Source organism: Phoenix dactylifera, chromosome 6 (assembly GCF_051530095.1).
Source record: "Phoenix dactylifera cultivar Ajwa chromosome 6, Ajwa_hap1_PhDact_Kaust_v1.1, whole genome shotgun sequence".
NCBI classification, from domain to species: domain Eukaryota; kingdom Viridiplantae; phylum Streptophyta; class Magnoliopsida; order Arecales; family Arecaceae; genus Phoenix; species Phoenix dactylifera.
The window spans coordinates 35,237,768-35,257,989 of NC_143195.1; the positions used below are offsets into that span (position 1 = coordinate 35,237,768).

Here is a 20,222-nt window from a genome sequence, read left to right on the forward strand (position 1 = left end):
ATGCTTTTAGCCTTCAAGAAAGAAACACAATACTCATCATTGTTTTCATTGACATCCACTAAAGGTTTTCTCTTCTTCCTTCTGATTCACCTTTTCAAGCTGTGTTCCTGCAAAAAGTGACGGATAAATAGGTATTCAATTTGCATTAACTATGTCGAGGCCTGGCTTAAATTAGTATCCTGAGATAATCTTTATTTCTCAATTTTGGCTTGTTCTAATATATAGTTTTGGAACTTATAAAGATCTCTCGGTTAAAGGAATCCATTGGATATGAAAGTGTTTGAAAAGAGATTCCAAAAATCTCTGCAGTATGTCTGTTGAATACAATCATGGACAAAAACATGCATGCGTCCGTGCATACTCACACATATATCTATGCTATAATGAAAAGTGTGAGTTGAGCCCATGAGTCTGTCATTTTTCCACGAAAATTTTTATTATTTTATAAGTGAAAAACTTTGTTCGAGAATAAATACACCAGTGGCATGTTTGGGTAAATATTAAAAATATCATATCCAGTCATTTGAATACCTTTCAAATGTTTATCTGCAACAAACCTTGTCTTTTTATCAAACCTTTTGTTTCTAAGCATGCACTTGCATCTGCCTGGTGTACCATTGTGTGCTCATGTAGATAGATAGATATATATAAATATATATATATATATATATATATAGAGAGAGAGAGAGAGAGGGAGGGAGAGAAAATTAGTCAATAATGCTTGTCTATGTGGAAGATTGTGAAGTATTAACCAAGTTCTAGTTGCTAGGAGATGTGGGGGGTCCCCTAGTCTGTAGAAGATAGAGAAACAACCATCATTTGCATAATTTGATTTGGAAGGGCCTATTACCAAGTTCGTTATCGATCTTCCTCCAAGCACTGAGCATCCTTGGAGGAAAATGAGACTCAGAAAGAGCTAGGGAGCAAGGGAGGTGGCTTTCAACTGCATATCATGCAAAAGATTTGGAGGAACCTTAGTACTAATAACCTTCTCAAGTAGATTATAAAGGGTGTAATAAGATTTTAAGGCGGAGGTCTTCATTGCTGCACCACATTGTACAGCATGTATGTTATCAGCATCCTCCTTCCCCACGAGAAATGTTACGGAGCTGAATGACCTGTCTAATGTTGCAAAAACGTCCATGCTTGAGCTGCAGATTCCCTTCTTAATAATAAGATTAAAATGGCTTCATAGGCAATTTCCATATGGGGATTCCCTAGGAGTACTAAGTATGAGTCATCAAAATCATTTTACTATATTGGTTTTAAATTCAAAAGGATTATGTCAACCAAGGTTCACAGTACCGGGATCGGATCCCGTACTGGTTCCGCACTAGTATAGGCGTACCGAGTGTCGGTACGGTATGGTATACGGTTCGCAAAGCGTACCAACACTGGCATACCGATATTGGTATCCATCAGTATGGTACGCTTGGTACCGGTATGGTACGTCTGGTACCGACCAATACCGACCAGTATAATATACCATGATTGTCAACTAAGGCATGTGTTTCTTTTCAGCAGGCTTTGCAACTTCCTTTAGTAAGGAATTTAGAATTTTGTTACTTCTATTATTAAAGCAGCACACAGTATGTTTTTGCATCTTTATCAATACGAGAATGAGTGTTTACTGAAACAACTAGTTCCTTGATGGTGGTAGATGTATTTTTCACAGAATTTTCTGGACATTTTCCTTGGTTTGTGTGGTCTTGTTCTTTAGTTAATTCGATTATTATTTTATTAATTTCCTATTCTGGACCCCAAACGGAGAAATATGTCTGCATATCCAAGAGAATTTTTGCACTCTTCTTTGGCTATGAAGCATTTCTCGTGTTGCATGAGTAGATGAAGTCCCATAGATTTCATGCTATCACTGCGTAAAGGGTAGGCATGGCCAGCTCGCAGAAATATTTTCTATGATTTCATTATGATGACAAATGAAGGAAAGCTGAATTCAACACCATTCTTAGTTGTGTATATAGAAGAGTTTCTTGGAAGGTTGAAAGAGAGAATAAGTTTATTCATGTCCTGAAAAAGTAGCAGTAGCATAAGCTATTAATCTACAAATATAGACACTCTCTTTAATCCACAACCTCTAATTCCCCAGCGAACAAAGCGACTTCGGTGGCAGCAAGTGCATGTCTCCCTTGTCAAGGTTTCTCTCAGATATCCAACCTATTTGATCGCCTTTTTCCAGTGATTTCCATGGAGTGCCGTCGCAAGAAAAGCTGCTCGCATAACTCCGAGCTGAAATAAATGCTGCTGAATATAGTGTAGTCCCCAACTCTCTATTCCCTCCGGGGCTTGATTGTTGAAGAGTTCCATCTGACCAACTCTTTATAAGAAGCTCCAGCCATCACATACGGAGGGATTTGCTGCAAGTTAAATGAGCTCGAGCCTTTGCTTGCTTCATGGTTGTATTTTAGTATCTGTAACTCAACTACTCCAGCCGAAATCATTGCCATTGTTGAGATAACAGGCCCCAATTCTCATTCTCTCAAGTTCAGTTCACCCTCAACATTTGCTCTTACAGAGTCTTGAAAACATGCTCGGTTCACCATTGCCATTGGTTGGTTAACAAGCCCAATTCCCAGTGATTGTGAAGAGATGAGATCGAACGTGCTCCACTAGGTTGCTTAATGAGTAATACCAACCCAGCTATGTTACTGTAATTTTACTGTTGCATGCAATCTTTTAAATACCAGCATATTCATGTCCAAAGAATAATTTGCTACTCCATGATAGCACGGGTGCTTCTATATGTTCCAGTAAAGTAATTGTTGATTGCTTCGAGATTTGTATGCCTTTTGGAAGGCAAAGCAACTAGGTGGTTATTTGAGTAATCTGCTACCCATGGTACCCCTAATTTTTTTTATATAAAAAAGTCTCCAGTACGTCCATGGCATTAATCGAATTAATGGAGTTGGTTTGATACACTCTTGGGCCACTGTCTTCAATCATGGGAGAGTTTTTTGATGTCCAATTTTGATTATCCACCACACCACCTGTAGCTTCTCAACCCATCATAAAAACATCACGCAAAATGGATTTCGTGTGCAATCAATCAATATATGTATGTATGTATGTATGTATGTATGTATAGAAGATAGTCGGATAAGTTGCAGACGTGTTGGAAGAAGGAAACACACATAGCGATTCAAATGTAATTAAAGAAGTTTGATGAGATAAGCTAAGATCTCATTTAGCTATTTAATGATTAGCGCCATGCATCTTCCAGAGTTCTACCACCTTCTATTGGCTAATCCGTCCACTTAGTGAATCAGTAATCCAGTAAATGTTAGCCTTGGATCTCCTTTTCGAAGTATAGTGGATTGAGCCTTGGAATGCACTCAAAGAATGAGTCGCAAATTTTTTTTTTTAAAGAAATAAAAAGGTTATTAACTGCATGGTTGAGATTTATTATCAATAAAATAGTGAAAATATAATAACTTCTGCTGTTGAGGACCACCTTTATGATACAATTCTAATAATGGCACAGTGTCCAGAAAAATTATCAAATTCCAAGACTGAAGATCCAAATTGAAAAACAACTCCATTTGCATCTTTGATATTTTAAGATATACTAGGTGAGTTGGGTGATTGTATCTTTAATATCTTTGATATTAACTGCATGATCAAAATCTTTGGTATTGGTTATCAACATCATATGCATCAAACCTGCGCGCCTAAAGTACAGAATATCTGTAACTATGCACTGAACGAGCACCAATCTAAAGCAAATATATTAAAGGACCTTGATACGCATTTATGATAAAATTTTTGCTTTAAGTCCACCTAGAAATATTTAAACAGCATCGTGCAGCTTGATTCCATATATTTCGTTATATCCATGTAGAATAAAGCAGGGACCCACCAAGCAAGAAACTCAAGAGTTCAAAATACCTCATATCATTCCTCTTGCGCTTTTAGAAGTTCCACCCAAGAAATAATAGGTGCAGATAATATCATTGCCACGTGCACTCCATACTTGGAAGGAAAGCATCTGTTTACTTTTATTTCTTTTTTTTCCTTAGTGGTTATCTGACTACAATAAATATTAAAGAATGGCAGTTGCATTATTCGCACAAAAGGATTCACCTTTCTCGATGCCAATGCACCATTAGATCACCCACCGTACAGATCTCATAGCACTTCGAACTCTGTCATTCATTTGCTTGCACATATCTCAAGGTAGGCAATGGATGATCCAATGGTGAATTCACAAAAATATATGAATCTTTCTTTCATGTGAAAGATACAACCATGACCCAATATTAAATGGCTGTCAAATTTTTCTAAAAGATGCGAACAACACCTCTCATTCCTTATTGCATAAGCCTTATGAATGTTTCATTTTTGGCCAATAAAATCCTATCTTTTTTGTTTTTGTTAATTACTTAAATTATAAGGCATGCTATAAGACTCTCATGCCACATGGCTTGGAAACTTTCTGTTATCATGTAAACAACACCTACAAATATTGTGAGAAAGAGCATTCTTGAATATTGTATAAACCTATGAATCTTCGACTTCGAAATCTGAGCCCTCATTTACATTTTTTTATACTAGTATAAGCCTTTCTCTTTATAAAATCCAACTATTTTATAATCTTTCTTTTGTTCATTTTTTAAAGTATTTTCTTAAATAACAAGATAGGTTGCACATACAACATGCTAAATGAAAAAGGAAACTTTCTAATACACGTGAACAACACCTGACTATACACATTCCGTGAAGAAGAGTGTAATTCAGCATTATACAAACCTCATGAACCTTATACTTTTTGAAATCTATGCCCTTATTCACATTCTTTTACGCCAATAATCTCTTTTCTCCATAAAATCTAACAGTTTTATAACATTTTTTTATTTCTTTCTGATAATTAGTTTCTTACAAGATAAGATTTCTAATAAGACTATTATGCCGAAGAGAAAACTTTTTTGATACTGCATAATAGCACCTCATTGCACATAAATGCCTCATGAATCTTCAACCTTTTAAAATCTGAGCTCTCATTCATTCTTTTACACCCATAATCTCTTTTTTCTATAAAATCTAACTGTTTCATAACGTTTTCCCATTTCTTTATGATAGTTTCTTAAATGACAAAATATATAATGTGACTATTATGCCATATGGAAGATGAAACTTTTTGGTACCACATAAATAGCATCTTATTGCACAAGAATACCTTATGAATCTTCAATATTTTAAAATTTGAGCTCCTATTCACATTCTTTTATCCGAGTAATCTCTTTTCTTTATAAAACTTAACCGTTTCATAATGTTTTTCTGGTAATTAGTTTCTTAAACGACAAGAAGTGATATATGACTATTTTGCCAAATGGAAGAGAAAACTTTTTGATACCACATATAGTAGCACTTCATTGCATATGAATACCACATGCATACCTTATGAATCCTCGACTTTTGAAATTTGAGTTCTCTTTCACATCATTTTATGCTAGTAAACTCTTTTCTTTAAAAATTCTAACCGTTTTATAACGTTTTTTTCATTTCTTTCTAGTAATTAGTTTCTTAAACGACAAGATGTGTAATATGACTATTATGCCGGATGGAAGAGGAAATTTTTTGATGCCACATAAATAGCACCTCATTGCACATGAATACCTCATGAATCTTCAACATTTTGAAATTTGAGCTCTCATTCACATTCTTTTATACTAGTAATCTCTTTTCTCTATAAAACTTAACCATTTCGTAACATTTTTTCATTTCTTTCTAGTAATTAGTTTCTTAAACGATAAAAGGTATAATATAACTATTTTGCCAGATGGAAGAGAAAACTTTTTGATACCGCATAAGTAGCATTTTATTGCATATGAATACCACATGCATACCTTATGAATCCTAGACTTTTGAAATCTGAGCTCTCTTTCACATTCTTTTACACTAGTAAACTCTTTTCTTTAAAAATTCTAACCGTTTTATAACGTTTTTTCATTTCTTTCTGGTAATTAGTTTCTCAAACGACAAGATGTGTGATATGACTATTATGGCAGATGGAAGAAGAAACTTTTTGATGCCACATGAATAGCACTTCATTGCACAAACCTCGTGAGGAAGAGCATTTTTCGAAGACACGTGGAGGAGTGGAGCGTTGTTTCAGTTTTAGATTTAATGCTTGCCCTCTTTGTAACGTTTCCTCTTTCTCTATATAAGTCGTCATACCATCATCGTTTTTCCTCAAGCCCCACCAATCTTCTATACATCCTCCTTTTATTTTAGGTATAGTGGAGTTTATTCATGTGCATTCTTCATTCTTTCGAGGCAAATCCAATTATGAGGTGAATTTCATGGTTTTCTGGCCTCGTAGTCCAAAGGATTTCTATGACGTGTGAGATCATCGACACCTTGCCCTGGAGGAAATGGCTAGTATCCTAAAGGTAAGTATAAGTAATAATTATTTACTATTTTATATCTCATTCTATTTATATTACGAGTATAGGAATTTTTAAATAATTGTTGAAAGAATTCTCCTAGACGGCAATTTCCATATCCTAGATGCCAAAGATTTGGAGTTGAAACTATGATGGGCCCAATTCATCCTCCTCTCTCTACATCTTGCATACATGCAGCACCTCCTTCTTCTCTATCTTGTTATAGCACGTTTTTTTTTATGGATTGTTGTTTCCTGAAAATAAGTTAACATATTTTAGTATATCTGACAGATAAAATGGAGTTTAATCGAGTGGATTAATTCGTGCACCTCTTCGTCCTCCTCAGATCCTAGGGGCAAGGCGAAGAAACCAAGGACTATCACAAAGGTGGCCCTCATCAGTAGAGTCAAGCAATCTCAAAGAAAGCCACTTAGGTGGCTGTTCCACGACCAAGTAATCCTCCATTGGATGGTAAGGTCAATGCTACTTGACAAAGGCACAAGTAGAAAGCTAGGCCCGCTTCAGAATTAGAATACCAAATAGTAGAAACTACGAGATGCCTTGAATTATTTTTTATGGTGAATGATTTATGTGCTGACCATTCTTTATGTTTCTGGTCTTTTGCTTAGCTCATTAATGAAGAATTAAGCCTGATTTGGAGGATGTTTACCTTGGTTGCCACATCGAGATCCTCGGTTCCTCGCATGGGGGGTAACTCCTCATCTCTCTCTTTTAACTATGAAATTTAGATAGATATGAATCACGTAGTTTGTGACATGCAGGACATCTGTCCCCTTTCATGTCTACGTGCGGAGCTCACAGATGAAATTTGTTGGGGGGATTTAGGATGGAGGAACCAACCATCTAGTTGTTGGACCCTTGGATTGCTACAAAGCTAGATGGTGATCCAGCACCAAATTCAATGGTGGTCTTCCTTCCATGGACATGCTTGGATTAACATTCTGTAAGGTCAACAAGGTTCATGTGGATCTGTGTAATCTCAAAACAGTATCAAATCCTTCAATGTAAATGACAAGTGCAATATATGTTCATTTTCCCAATCGACATATTTGATGCTGAATTCCCAATCGACCTTTTTTATTTTTGAATGAGATTTTTTTTAGCAATTTGAGGGAAGAAAAATATTCTACATATTCATTGCATAAGTAATTGAGGATGTATGGATGCCGTCCCTCTGTAATATTTCCAGAATGTTAGCTAATATATTCAACGCAAGAAATTTTATACACAACCTCTTACAGCATCCAACTATTATGTTGAATATAAGTCTGAATTTATTTTAGAGATTTTTTATCTTTTTAACTAACAAAAAGCTCATGGTGGTCAAGGTTATAAATAATGGTATTACCATTATAACTCAACTACTCCAGCCGAAATCATCGACATTGTTGAGATAACAAGCCCCAATTCTCATTCTTTGAAGTTCAGTTCACCCTCAACATTTGCTCTTACACAGTCTTGATAACATAAACGATTCACCATTGCCATTGGTGAGATAACAAGCCCAATTCCCAGTGATTGTGAAGAGATGAGATCGAACGTGCTCCACTAGGTTGGCTAATGAGTAATACCAACCCAGCTATGTTACTGTAATTTCACTGTCGCATGCAATCTTTTAAATACCAGCATATTCATGTCCAAAGGATAATTTGCTACTCCATGAGAGCACGGGTGCTTCTATATGTTCTAGTAAAGTAATTGCTGATTGCTTCCAGATTTGTATGCCTTTTGGAAGGCAAACTAACTAGGTGGTTATTTGAGTAATCTGCTACCCATGGTACCCCTAATTTTTTTTTGAAAAAAAGTCTCCAGTTTTGGGCTACTGTCTTCAATCATGGGAGAGTTTTTTGATGTCCAATTTTGATTATCCACCACACCACCTGTAGCTTCTCAACCCATCATAAAAACATCACGCAAAATGGGTTTCGTGTGCAATCAATCAATATATATATATATTTATGTATGTATGTATGTATGTATGTATATAAAGAAGATAGCTTCGGATAAGTTGCAGACAGGTGTTGGAAGAAGGAGGCACACATAGTGATTCAAATGTAATTAAAGAAGTTTGATGAGATAAGCTAAGATCTCATTTAGGTATTTAATGATTAGCGCCATGCATCTTCTAGAGTTCTACCACCTTCTATTGGCTACTCCGACCACTTAGTAAATCAGTAATTCAGTAATGTTAGCCTTGCATCTCCTTTTCGAAGTATAGTGGATTGAGCCTTGGAATGCACTCAAAGAATGAGTCGCAATCTTTTTTTTAAGAAAGAAAAAAATTATTAACTGCCTGATTGAGATTTATTATCAATAAAATAGTGAAAATATAATAACTTCTGCTGTTGAGGACCACCTTCATGATAAAATTCGATTAATGGCATGGTGTCCAGAAAAAATATCAAATTCCGAGATTGAAGATCCAAATTGCAAAACAACTCCATTTGTATATCCATGATATTTTAAGATATACTAGGTGAGTTGGGCGACACGCTCATGATCGAAATCTTTGTTAATGGTTAGCAACATTATGCGCATCAACCTGAGTGCCTAAAGCACAGAATATCTGTAACTATGCATTGAACGAGCACCAATCTAAAGCAAATATATAAAAGAACCTTTATCCGCATTTATGATAAAATTCTTGCTTAAGTCCACCCAGAAATATTTATAAAGCATCGAGCAGCTTGATTCCACATACTTCGTTATATCCATGTAGAATAAAGCAGGGACCCACCAAGCAAGAAACTAAAGAGTTCAAAATACCTCATATCTTTCCTCTTGCGCTCTTAGAAGTTCCAACCAAGAAATAATAGGTACATACAATATCACTGCCACGTGTACTCCATACTTAGAAGGAAAGCATCTGTTTACTTTTATTTCTTTTTTTTTTTTTCCATGGCGGTTATCTGACTACAATAAATATTAAAGAATGGTAGTTGCATCCTTCACACAAAAAGGATTCACCTTTCTCGATGCCAATGCACCATTAGATCACCCACCATATAGATCTCATAGCACTCCGAACTTTATCATTCATTTGCTTACACATATCTCTAAGTGAGTAATGGAGGATCCAATGATAAATTCACAAAGATAGGTGAATTCTTCTTCACGTGAAAGATACAACCATGATCCAATATTAAGGCCCTGTTTGGGGGAGCTTTTGGAGGGCCAAAAAGCACTTTCTGACCCTCTAAAAGTACTTTTAGCTAAAAAATGATGTTTGGTAAATTTTTCGAAAAACTGTTTCAGCTTTTGCGGGAAGCTGAAAACAGCTTTTGGGGGGAAGCTCCAATTTGGAGCTTTCCGAAAATGCTGTTTTCAGCTTTTTCGGAAAGCTGTATTTTTGACCAAAATACCCCCAATTAAAAAAAAAAATTACTCCCCAAAACCTCTCTCTCACCGTCTCTTCCTCTCCCACCCAACCCCACTCCCTCTCCCCCGCCGCCGCACCCTCTCCCTCTGCCCTGCCATCGCACCCCCTCCCTCTCCCCCGCCCCCATGGTGGGGAGGTGCCGAAGAAGAGGAAGACGGGTGGTCTTCCTCTTCCCGCGGCCGCCGCCGGCGACGATGTCCCCGTCACGGAAAGGGACGGTGCCGAAAAAGGAGATTCCACGGTGGGGAGGGGCCGAAGAACAGGAAGAAGAAGGGGGCGCCCTCCCCCTTTCTGCGGCCGCCGGCGGTCATGACCCGCCCCCTCCCGCGTCCGCCACGGCCCAGCCCGGCATTATCGGCCTCGCGGGAGGAGAGAACTTCCCACGGCCCGGCCACGACCCGGCCCCTCACGCGGCCGCCACGGCCTGGCCACGATCTGGCCCCTCCCACGGCCGTCGCCGGCCACAGCCCGGCCCCCTCCCGCGGCCGCGGCGGCCTGGCCCCCTTCCGGCGCCGCCGGCCGCGCGGGAGGAGAAGAAAGGAGAACGGGGGAGAGGAAGGAAGGAGAAGAAGAAAAAGAAAAAAAAGAAAAGGAAAAAAAAAGAGAAGAAAAGAAAATTTAAAAAATAAAAAAAGAATAAATAAATAAATATTTATTTATATAAATGAATGAATGAATGAAAAAATGAGATAATAAATAAATATATTTCAATATTATTAATTATTTACACTAATAATTATAATATTTTATACCTTTATTATTGTATTATACTATTAATATTATATTATATTACATTACATTATAATACATTAATATGTTATTTTAAATAATTTAATATTATGTTATATTATGAGAAATTAATTTATACCAATAATTATAATATTTTGTACCTTTATTATTGTATTATACTATAAATATAATATATATTACATTACATTATAATACATTAATATGTTATTTTAAATAATTTAATATTATGTTATATTATGAGAAATTAATTTATACCAATAATTATAATATTTTATACCTTTATTATTGTATTATACTATAAATATAATATATATTACATTATATCATAATACATTAATATGTTATGTTAAATAATTTAATATTATGTTATATTACAAAATATTAATTTACTCTAATAATTATATTACTATTATGCTATATTATAATAATATTATTTTATATTACAAAAATATTATACTATATTGTATATTTATGTATTAATATATGTTATGTTTTATTATGTTCTGTTGTATAATACTATGCAATGTCCTTTATGATAATTTTTTCATACAAAAGTACTTTCTCAGTTTGTTTACCAAACACAAAACAAAGTACCACAGCACTTTACGAATGTAGTTACCAAACAGCAAACAGCTTTTTATAACAGCTCTACTTCAGACAGCTCTACTTCCAACAGCTCTACTTCTAACAGCTCTACTACCAACAGCTCCCCCAAACATGGCCTAAATGGCTGTCAAATTTTCCTAAAAGGTGCGAACAAAACCTCTCATTCTTTATTGCATAAGCCTTATGAATGTTCTATTTTTGGCCTATAAAATCCAATCTTTTTTGATTTTGTTAATTACTTAGATTATAAGGCATGCTATAAGACTCTTACGCCACATGGCTGGGAAACTTTCTGTTATCACGTAAACAACAACTACAAATATTGCGAGAAAAGGAAAATTTTCTAATACACGTGAACAACACCAGACTGTACACATTCCATGAAGAATAGTGTAATTCAGCATTATAAAAACCTCATGAATCTTCTACTTTTTGAAATCTAAGCCCTCATTCACATTCTTTACCTCAATAATCTCTTTTTTCCATAAAATCTAACATTTTCAAAATATTTTTTTATTTCTTTTTGGTAATTAGTTTCTTAAAAGATAAGATTTTTAATAAGACTATTATGCTAGATGGAAGAGGAAACTTTTTTGATAACCCATAATAGAACCTCATTGCACATGAATGCCTTGTGAAACTTCAACCTTTTAAAATCTGAGCACTCATTCATTCTTTTACACCCGTAATCTCTTTTTTCTATAAAATCTAACTGTTTCATAATGTTTTTCTATTTCTTTCTTATAGTTAGTTTCTTAAACAACAAAATATGTAATGTGACTATTATGCCATATAGAAGAGGAAACTTTTTGGTACCACATAAATAGCATCTCCTTGCACAAGAATACCTTATGAATCTTCAACATTTTGAAATTTGAGCTCCTATTCACATTCTTTTATACCAGTAATCTCTTTTCTTTATAAAACTTAACTATTCCATAGTGTTTTCTATTTTTTTTGGTAATTAGTTTCTTAAACGACAAGATATGTAATATGACTATATGTAAGATGGAAGAGAAAATCTTTTGATACGACATAAGTAGCACTTCATTGCATATGAATACCACATGAATATCTTATGAATCTTCGACTTTTGAAATATAAGCTCTCTTTCACATTCTTTTATACTAGTAAACACTTCTCTCTAAAAAATCTAACTATTTTATAACGTTTTTTCTTTTTTTTTTTAGCAATTAGTTTATTAAACGACAAGATGTATAATATGACTATTACGCCAGATGAAAGAGAAAATTTTTTAATACCACATAAATAGCACCTCATTGCACAAGAATACCTCATGAGTCTTCAATATTTTGAAATTTGAGCTCTCATTCATATTCTTTTATACCAGTAATCTCTTTTCGCTATAAAACTTAAGCATTTTATAACGTTTTTTCATTTCGTTCTAGTAATTAGTTTCTTAAATGACAAGATGTGTAATATGACTATTATGTCAGATTGAAGAGAAAACTTTTTGATATCACATAAATAGCACCTCATTGCACAAGAATATCTCATGAATATTCAATATTTTAAATTTGAGCTCTCATTCACATTCTTTTATACCATTAATTTTTTTTCTTTATAAAACTTAACCGTTTCATAATGTTTTTTCATTTCTTTCTGGTAATTAGTTTCTTAAACGACAAGAAGTGATATATGACTATTTTGCCAAATAGAAGAGAAAATTTTTTGATACCGCATAGTAGCACTTCATTGCATATGAATACCACATGCATACCTTATGAATCCTCGACTTTTGAAATCTGAGCTCTCTTTCACATTCTTTTACGCTAGTAAACTATTTTCTTTAAAAATTCTAACCGTTTTATAACGTTTTCCATTTCTTTCTAGTAATTAGTTTCTTAAACTACAAGATGTGTAATATGACTATTATGTCGGATGGAAGAGGAAATTTTTTGATGCCACATAAATAGCACCTCATTGCACAAGAATACCTCATGAATTTTCAACATTTTGAAATTTGAGCTCTCATTCACATTCTTTTATACTAGTAATCTCTTTTCTCTATAAAACTTAACCGTTTCGTAACATTTTTTCATTTCTTTCTAGTAATTAGTTTCTTAAACGACAAAAGGTATAATATGACTATTTTCCCAGATGGAAGAGAAAAATTTTTGATACCGCATAAGTAGCATTGTATTGCATATGAATACCACATGCATACCTTATGAATCCTCGACTTTTGAAATCTGAGCTCTCTTTCACATTCTTTTACACTAGTAAACTCTTTTTTTTAGAAATTCTAACCGTTTTATAACGTTTTTTCATTTCTTTCTGGTAATTAGTTTCTCAAACGACAAGATGTGTGATATGACTATTATGCCAGATGGAAGAAGAAAATTTTTGATGCCACATGAATAGCACTTCATTGCACAAACCTCGTGAGGAAGAGCATTTTTCGAAGACACGTGGAGGAGTGGAGCGTTGTTTCAGTTTTAGATTTAATGCTTGCCCTCTTTGTAACGTTTCCTCTTTCTCTATATAAGTCGTCATACCATCATCGTTTTTCCTCAAGCCCCATCAATCTTCTATACATCCTCCTTTTATTTTAGGTATAGTAGAGTTTATTCATGGGCATTCTTCATTCTTTCGAGGCAAATCTAATTATGAGGTGAATTTTACGGTTTTTTGGCCTCGTAGTCCAAAGGATTTTTATGATGTGTGAGATCATCGACACCTTGCCCTGGAGGAAATGGCTTATTATCCTAAAGGTAAGTATAAGTAATAATTATTTACTATTTTATATCTCATTCTATTTATATTACGAGTATAGGAATCTTTAGATAATCGTAGAAAGATTTCTTCTAGATGGCAATTTCCATATCCTAGATGCTAAAGATTTGGAGTTGAAACTATGATGGGTCCAATTCATTCTCCTCTACATCTTGCATACATGCAGCACCTCCTTCTCACTCTACACTTGTTGACAATTTTATCTTATTATAGCACGTTTTTTTTTTATGTATTGTTGTTTCCTGAAAATAAGTTAACATATTTTAGCATATCTGACAGATAAAATGGAGTTTAATCGAGTGGATTAATTCGTGCACCTCTTCGTCCTCCTCAGATCCTTGGGGCAAGGCGAAGAAACCAAGGACGATCACAAAGGTGGTCCTCATCAGTAGAGTCAAGCAATCTCAAAGAAAGCCACTTAGGTGGCTGTTCCACGACCAAGTAATCCTCCATTGGATGGTAAGGTCAATGCTACTTGACAAAGGCTCCAGTAGAAAGCTAGGCCCGCTTCAGAGTTAGAATACCAAATAGTAGAAACTACGAGATGCCTTGATTTTTTTATGGTGAATGATTTATGTGCTGACCATTCTTTTTGTTTCTGGTCTTTTGCTTAGCTCATTGATGAAGAATTAAGCCTGATTTGGAGGATGTTTACCTTGGTTGCCACATCGAGATCCTCGGCTCCTTGCATGGGGGGTAACTCCTCATCTCTCTCTTTTAACTATGAAATTTAGATAGATAGATATGAATCACGTAGTTTGTGACATGCAGGACATTTGTCCCCTTGCATGTCTACGTGCGGAGCTCACAGATGAAATTTGTTGTGGGGATTTGGGATGGAGGAACCAGCCATCTAGTTGGTCCCTTGGATTGCTACAAAGCTAGATGGTGATCCAGCACCAAATTCAATGGTGGTCTTCCTTCCATGGACATGCTTGGATTAACATTTTGTAAGGTCACCAAGGTTCATGTGGATCTGTGTAATCTCAAAACAGTATCAAATCCTTCAATGTAAATGACAAGTGCCATATATGTTCATTTTCCCAATCGACATATTTGATGCTGAATTCCCAATCGACCTTGTTTATTTTTGAATGAGATTTTTTTTAGCAATTTGAGGGAAGAAAAATATTCTACATATTCATTGCATAAGAAATTGAGAATGCATGGATGCCGTCCCTTCGTAATATTTTCAGAATGTTAGCTAAAATATTCAAGGCAAGAAATTTATGCACAACCTCTTACAGCATCTAAGTAATATGCTGAATATAAGTCTAAAATTATTTTAGAGTTTTTTTTTTCTTTTTAACTAACAAAAAACTCAAAGATATACAGTGGTCAGTGGTCAAGGTTATAAATAATGGAATTACCATTATAATGGTTTTGGTGATCTCCATTACATTATATGTATAATAATGGATAGGTTAATGATAATTACTATAATATATTATTTACTATTATAATAGTCCGTTATAATATAAATAATAATTGTTATTTTCAGCTATCTTTAACACTAGTTTTTCAAAATTCAAAATATCTCATTGAACCTCTCAAAAAATAATTTTATGGTCCAAAATATAATACTTTTATTAAATGAAAAGTGAAAGAGAAAGACAATACCATTATTTTCATGTTATTGACAATTATATCCCATTATAAACACCTTTATAGTATTTATTATTTAAATATTAAAAATTTGAAATGATTATCTTTTTCTTTTAGGTAATAATGGCCGTTTTTAGCCGTTATAATGCCAATAACAGTTTTGGTTGGATGTTGATGGTATTTAGAAGTGCTATTAGGTTGGATCAGGTCTGGATTTTAATGAACTCATATCCAAACCTATTTAGGTGTTCAGTCAAAATTTTGTTCCTTTTTTTGTTTATTAAACGATGAGATTAAAGTTGGTTTGTACAAGTTGAGTTTAGATATATTATACGTTGAGTTTAGATATGCTATGACATGCGACTTATCTATTATACACAAAAAAATATATCTCAAGTAAAAAAAATTAAATTCATCCGAAATTTACTAATAGAATGCTTCAAAAATTACATTATGAGCAACGAGCATTCAATAGTTAAAGTGATGCTCCTCTGCTCCTTTTAGTTTATGTAGTTTGCTTGATAGTGATGTTGTTGGCTGTGTTCATGCGAGAGTAGTGTGAGCAGCCGTTGTATAAAAAAAAAAAAGAAAAAAAAAGTATATTATAATGATCAACTAAAAATTGCAAAGATACATTTGCCTTAAAATTCAACATAAATAAATAAACACATTCTAACATGCAATTATTTTTAATCTATCCCATTAAGTTATAAAGCAAGAATTTAGAAAATAAAAAGTATATAAACAAAATTAATATTATATATATATAAATGGATCAGATAATTTGTCGGGGATTGGATTTGTCGGGTCTTGAGACGCTCAAATCCAGCGTATTCATCTCTCAAATACGCTATTTCTTAACTTGCCGGATTTCGCTCGGGACTAATAAATTGGGTCCCAGGTAGTTACCATGATAGAGCGCAGCCATTGTTTGGTATTGGACGTTTTCCTCTATTTTTGATCGAGAAGCCGCTCGACGATCGAGGGGGGATGGCAAAAGACGGGAAAGAGGGAGAGGCGATCAGCCGATCGAAGCATCGCTCTTGATCCCTTTTCTTCGTCGAGTTAAAGGTATTCGATCCAAAACCTAATCCAACCTCGGGCAAATATCGATGTGTTTCGCCCCCTCAGAAATTAGGGTTATCTAATTTTTTGACGTCCGTTTTCGGTTTGCGCACCTAGTCAATTTTAGGATCAGGTTAAGTTGCTCTCATGATAAATTAGGCTAAGAGGGTGGAGTTTAGAGTGCAGAGTGCATTCGTTTTCGGAGCCATCAATTTTCGTTGCAAGAAAAGTTTCTTATTTCTTCCCGTTTGATCCATAAGCCATCTTTCTGCACATAAATGTATAGGATGTGCAACTGCAGTTAGATTTTCTTTTCCATATTTTGTGAAATGTGGCATCTTACCAAAAAAAAATTGAATTTTGATCAGGGCTGTATTGCATTTGGTTTACGAAGTAGGATTTTCGAGGAATCAACATTACATGGTCTATTAAAAGTTCATGGTCATAGAAGGTAACAGAAGGGGAGAGGACGTTATGAAGAAACAAAAAGAGGAAGGATGATATACAATAGATTGAAGAAACCCATCAAAGAACAAAAGTTATTAAATCAAAGCTTCAATTAACTTTTAAACTTAAAACAGAGGATGCTATCAAAAGACAAGAAGATTTTTAAAATCTAACAGCAAAGAGGAATTTTTGAGATAATAGCAAAGAACAACGTTTGAGATGATCGCAAAGATCAATTGAAACAGAATTCCATTTGTATGTGTAGATAGATAATACATTAAACAAATGGGGATACCCACAGAAAGAGTAAAAGAAATTAAACCAATGCTTTAATCAAGTCTTGAAGTTTAAAACTTAGGATTATCAAAAAGACAGTAAATGTTTAGGAATCCTAGAGCAAATAGTAGAGCTATTATCATTTTGACCATTGATGTACATTAAGATTAGTGTCCATGAGATAGGGAATGAGACATGCACCACTCTGAAAGGAAACATACATAAATATTAATCTTGTAAATTATATTTAGAGTTAAATCTTTCCATTTTGTCATATACTTTAGCATGAATTAAAAGTTTATATTAAAATGATCATCATCCACAAACTTTGATTGGGATATCCATTTGTTTTTAGTGTCTGTGGAATTGGTAGTCCTGTAAATACGATTTTGTTACTACAGTGTTTACAGTGTTATACAGCAGGCGGTTTTTTTTTTTTCTCCAGTTTATTAACACCATATCTTAGTTCAATTTCAACTAGCACATACTTCTATGAGCACATAATCACTGATGATGATGATGATGATGATGATGATGATGTTATGTAGGATACATGAAGAATACTAGGTTAATGATGCTAAGTTCATGAATCCACAGAAACAGGTCTTGTGGATTGCAATTATTTTTTAGATGCCAACAACTTGGAGAACCACATGAAGGGCCCATTTCATCCCCTCTCTCTTTACAATTCTTTTACATTAATGCATCATCCGCTCAGCTGCCTTTGCTATAGTATTATTAATGACTTCATCTTTTTTAGCAAATTGTTGAGTGTTATTATTATTTTCTAGGTAGCTTAACACATTTTGTTTATCTACAGTGGCTATGGAGTTTGGTAATGTGGGCTCATGCACCTCTTCCTCCCACTCAAGCCCCAAGGGTAAGGGCCAACAGATCAAGGACTGGTATGGAGGCGTTTATCATCTGTAAAGCAATCTCATGGAAGGATTCTGGCACACAATCTGCTACATCATCCTCCCCTTTGATCTGGATGGTAAGATCAATGTGTACACAGGTTCACATAAAAAGCTAGGCCTAATTAAGAAAGGTGTAAAATGGATACATAGATTCACTGCAATATGGCCACTTCAAAATTCAAATACAAAACAGCCAAAGGCTTGAAATGTTTTGATAGTGCATGACTTACATTTTGTCATTCTCATTTCCTTTAATTGACCTTAGATCGTTAAGGACGAAGCATGCCCAAACCAGAGGATGACCTGATTGGTTTCTGCAGGTCGATCCATGTAATCACACCAGATGTACATCTAACAGCACTCCCTACCTCATACCCTCTTTTTTTTTTTAAAAAAAAAAAACTGAATTCAACTGGGTTGATTTTCTAGACTGGAGCTCTACCATTCTCCACTACATTCTTCTTTTCCTTGGAACCCATGACCCTCATCTTTCCTCTGTAGTCTATGTAAACCACCCAGCTGCGTATTCCACTTTCACAACCATATTCCTTTTACATTCCTTAATCATGAATTCATTTTCTTCTGGCTTTTTAGTATTTTAGTAGTAGGAGAAAATTTAGTCATATAAGATTGTTTGTTACAACCTGGTTTGTGACAGCCAGGGTCCTCCTCTCCCATGGTTGCCTCATCAGCCAAGTAGGTGAGGTTTGCTACAAGGACCTGGATAGAGGAAAACCGCCATCTGGAGAAGGCAATAAAGCATCCAAGGTATTGTAATATAATAATGCACATTAACGAATGTTGGGCCTGTTTTTCAGGATTGTGGTGTCGGAGGAAAAGGAGAGATTTGCGCTCCAAACTCTCGTATAATGAAAAGTGTAATATATGTCATTCTATGTCCAAACTTCAATTGCATCTTATGCTAACTTTCCCTATATCCCTGCCTCATTTTGTATTGAGACATTGCATGCAAAGAATATGTTGTGCTGTTCAAATGGAATAAACTTTATTAAATATTTGTTTTGTGCGAGTATACGGATCATATCCTGTTTTGCAGTATTATTTTTGATAATGTTGGTGTGCACTCTGTGCTTATTTTAATATCGTTGGTCATGACTCCAAAAAATAAGATTTAGACTAATTTTACATGATAAATAAGATCTTAAAATTCATATATTTTTTTATTTGTCCTTTAAGCAAAGGTATGCCATAGCTAAGCCAATGTTGGTGCCATTAGTAAAGAAAGATTCCTTACGCCGCAAAACTTTACCAACTTAACTAAGTGGGGACACTCACATAAGCTGTGTTTTTTATACTTGCCAAAGCATGAAAAAGCTGAGCAATGATTTCTTAGATAAAAGCTTTAGTTCTTTTGACTTGTGCTCCCTTTGCCTCATTGTTGTTCGATAATCTCGATTTGTAAGGTGTATCTCATCTTTCCTCCAATTTTTCCGTGTAAGATAGAGGTGTAATGTGGTTATTCCACGTTGTAAACCTGCTGTAAGTATGGTTAACAACACCTGAAAAACTTCTTCTCATTGTACAAGCCTTATGAAGCACTTCATGTCACTAGCTATGTAACAATAATTAATATTACATCGGGCAGATGATGGTAGAATATTTGACACCTTCTCATAGTACAAACCTCATGGTGCAGTTACATGTGAATAAGACTTTTTCATTGTACAAAACTTGTGTGGGACTCTATGTTTCTGGCTACTTAATGACAATGAACATTACATGGCTTCTATAGTAGATGGCAGGTGTGAACATCTTCGCATTGTATGAACCTCATGAAGCACTTTATGTTACTAATTATGTAGCGACGATGAATGTAAAATGGATTCAATGGCACATGGCATGGGAATAATTCCGACAATACGCTCGTTATACAACCCTCGTGAAGCATTTGGTACTAACATCGGCTTAGCGACAACGAATGTTACATGGCTTAATGGCAAATGGCAGGTATGATCTTTTTGATAGCACGCAAACAAC

The 20,222-nt window shown here is 34.9% G+C and overlaps 3 long non-coding RNA genes across 4 annotated transcripts; all 3 read left to right on the forward strand.

Annotated features, from left to right (window-relative positions):
• Positions 1–5,784: 5,784 nt before the first annotated feature.
• Positions 5,785–7,466, forward strand: LOC149753414 (uncharacterized). 2 transcript variants are annotated; one of them, XR_016395614.1, is made up of 4 exons: positions 5,785–6,407; positions 6,693–6,872; positions 7,031–7,112; positions 7,184–7,466. It is a non-coding gene; the product is annotated as an uncharacterized LOC149753414 (long non-coding RNA). The 2 variants fall into 2 exon arrangements; XR_016395613.1 differs by having other exon boundaries at positions 5,785–6,872.
• A 5,871-nt stretch (positions 7,467–13,337) lies between these two features.
• On the forward strand, positions 13,338–14,967 carry LOC120110737 (uncharacterized). Its single transcript, XR_015988253.2, has 3 exons — positions 13,338–13,892; positions 14,194–14,373; positions 14,529–14,967. It is a non-coding gene; the product is annotated as an uncharacterized LOC120110737 (long non-coding RNA).
• A 1,444-nt stretch (positions 14,968–16,411) lies between these two features.
• On the forward strand, positions 16,412–19,238 carry LOC103704681 (uncharacterized). The gene is made up of 3 exons (XR_015988255.2): positions 16,412–16,590; positions 18,128–18,301; positions 18,887–19,238. It is a non-coding gene; the product is annotated as an uncharacterized LOC103704681 (long non-coding RNA).
• The last annotated feature ends 984 nt before the right edge of the window (positions 19,239–20,222 follow it).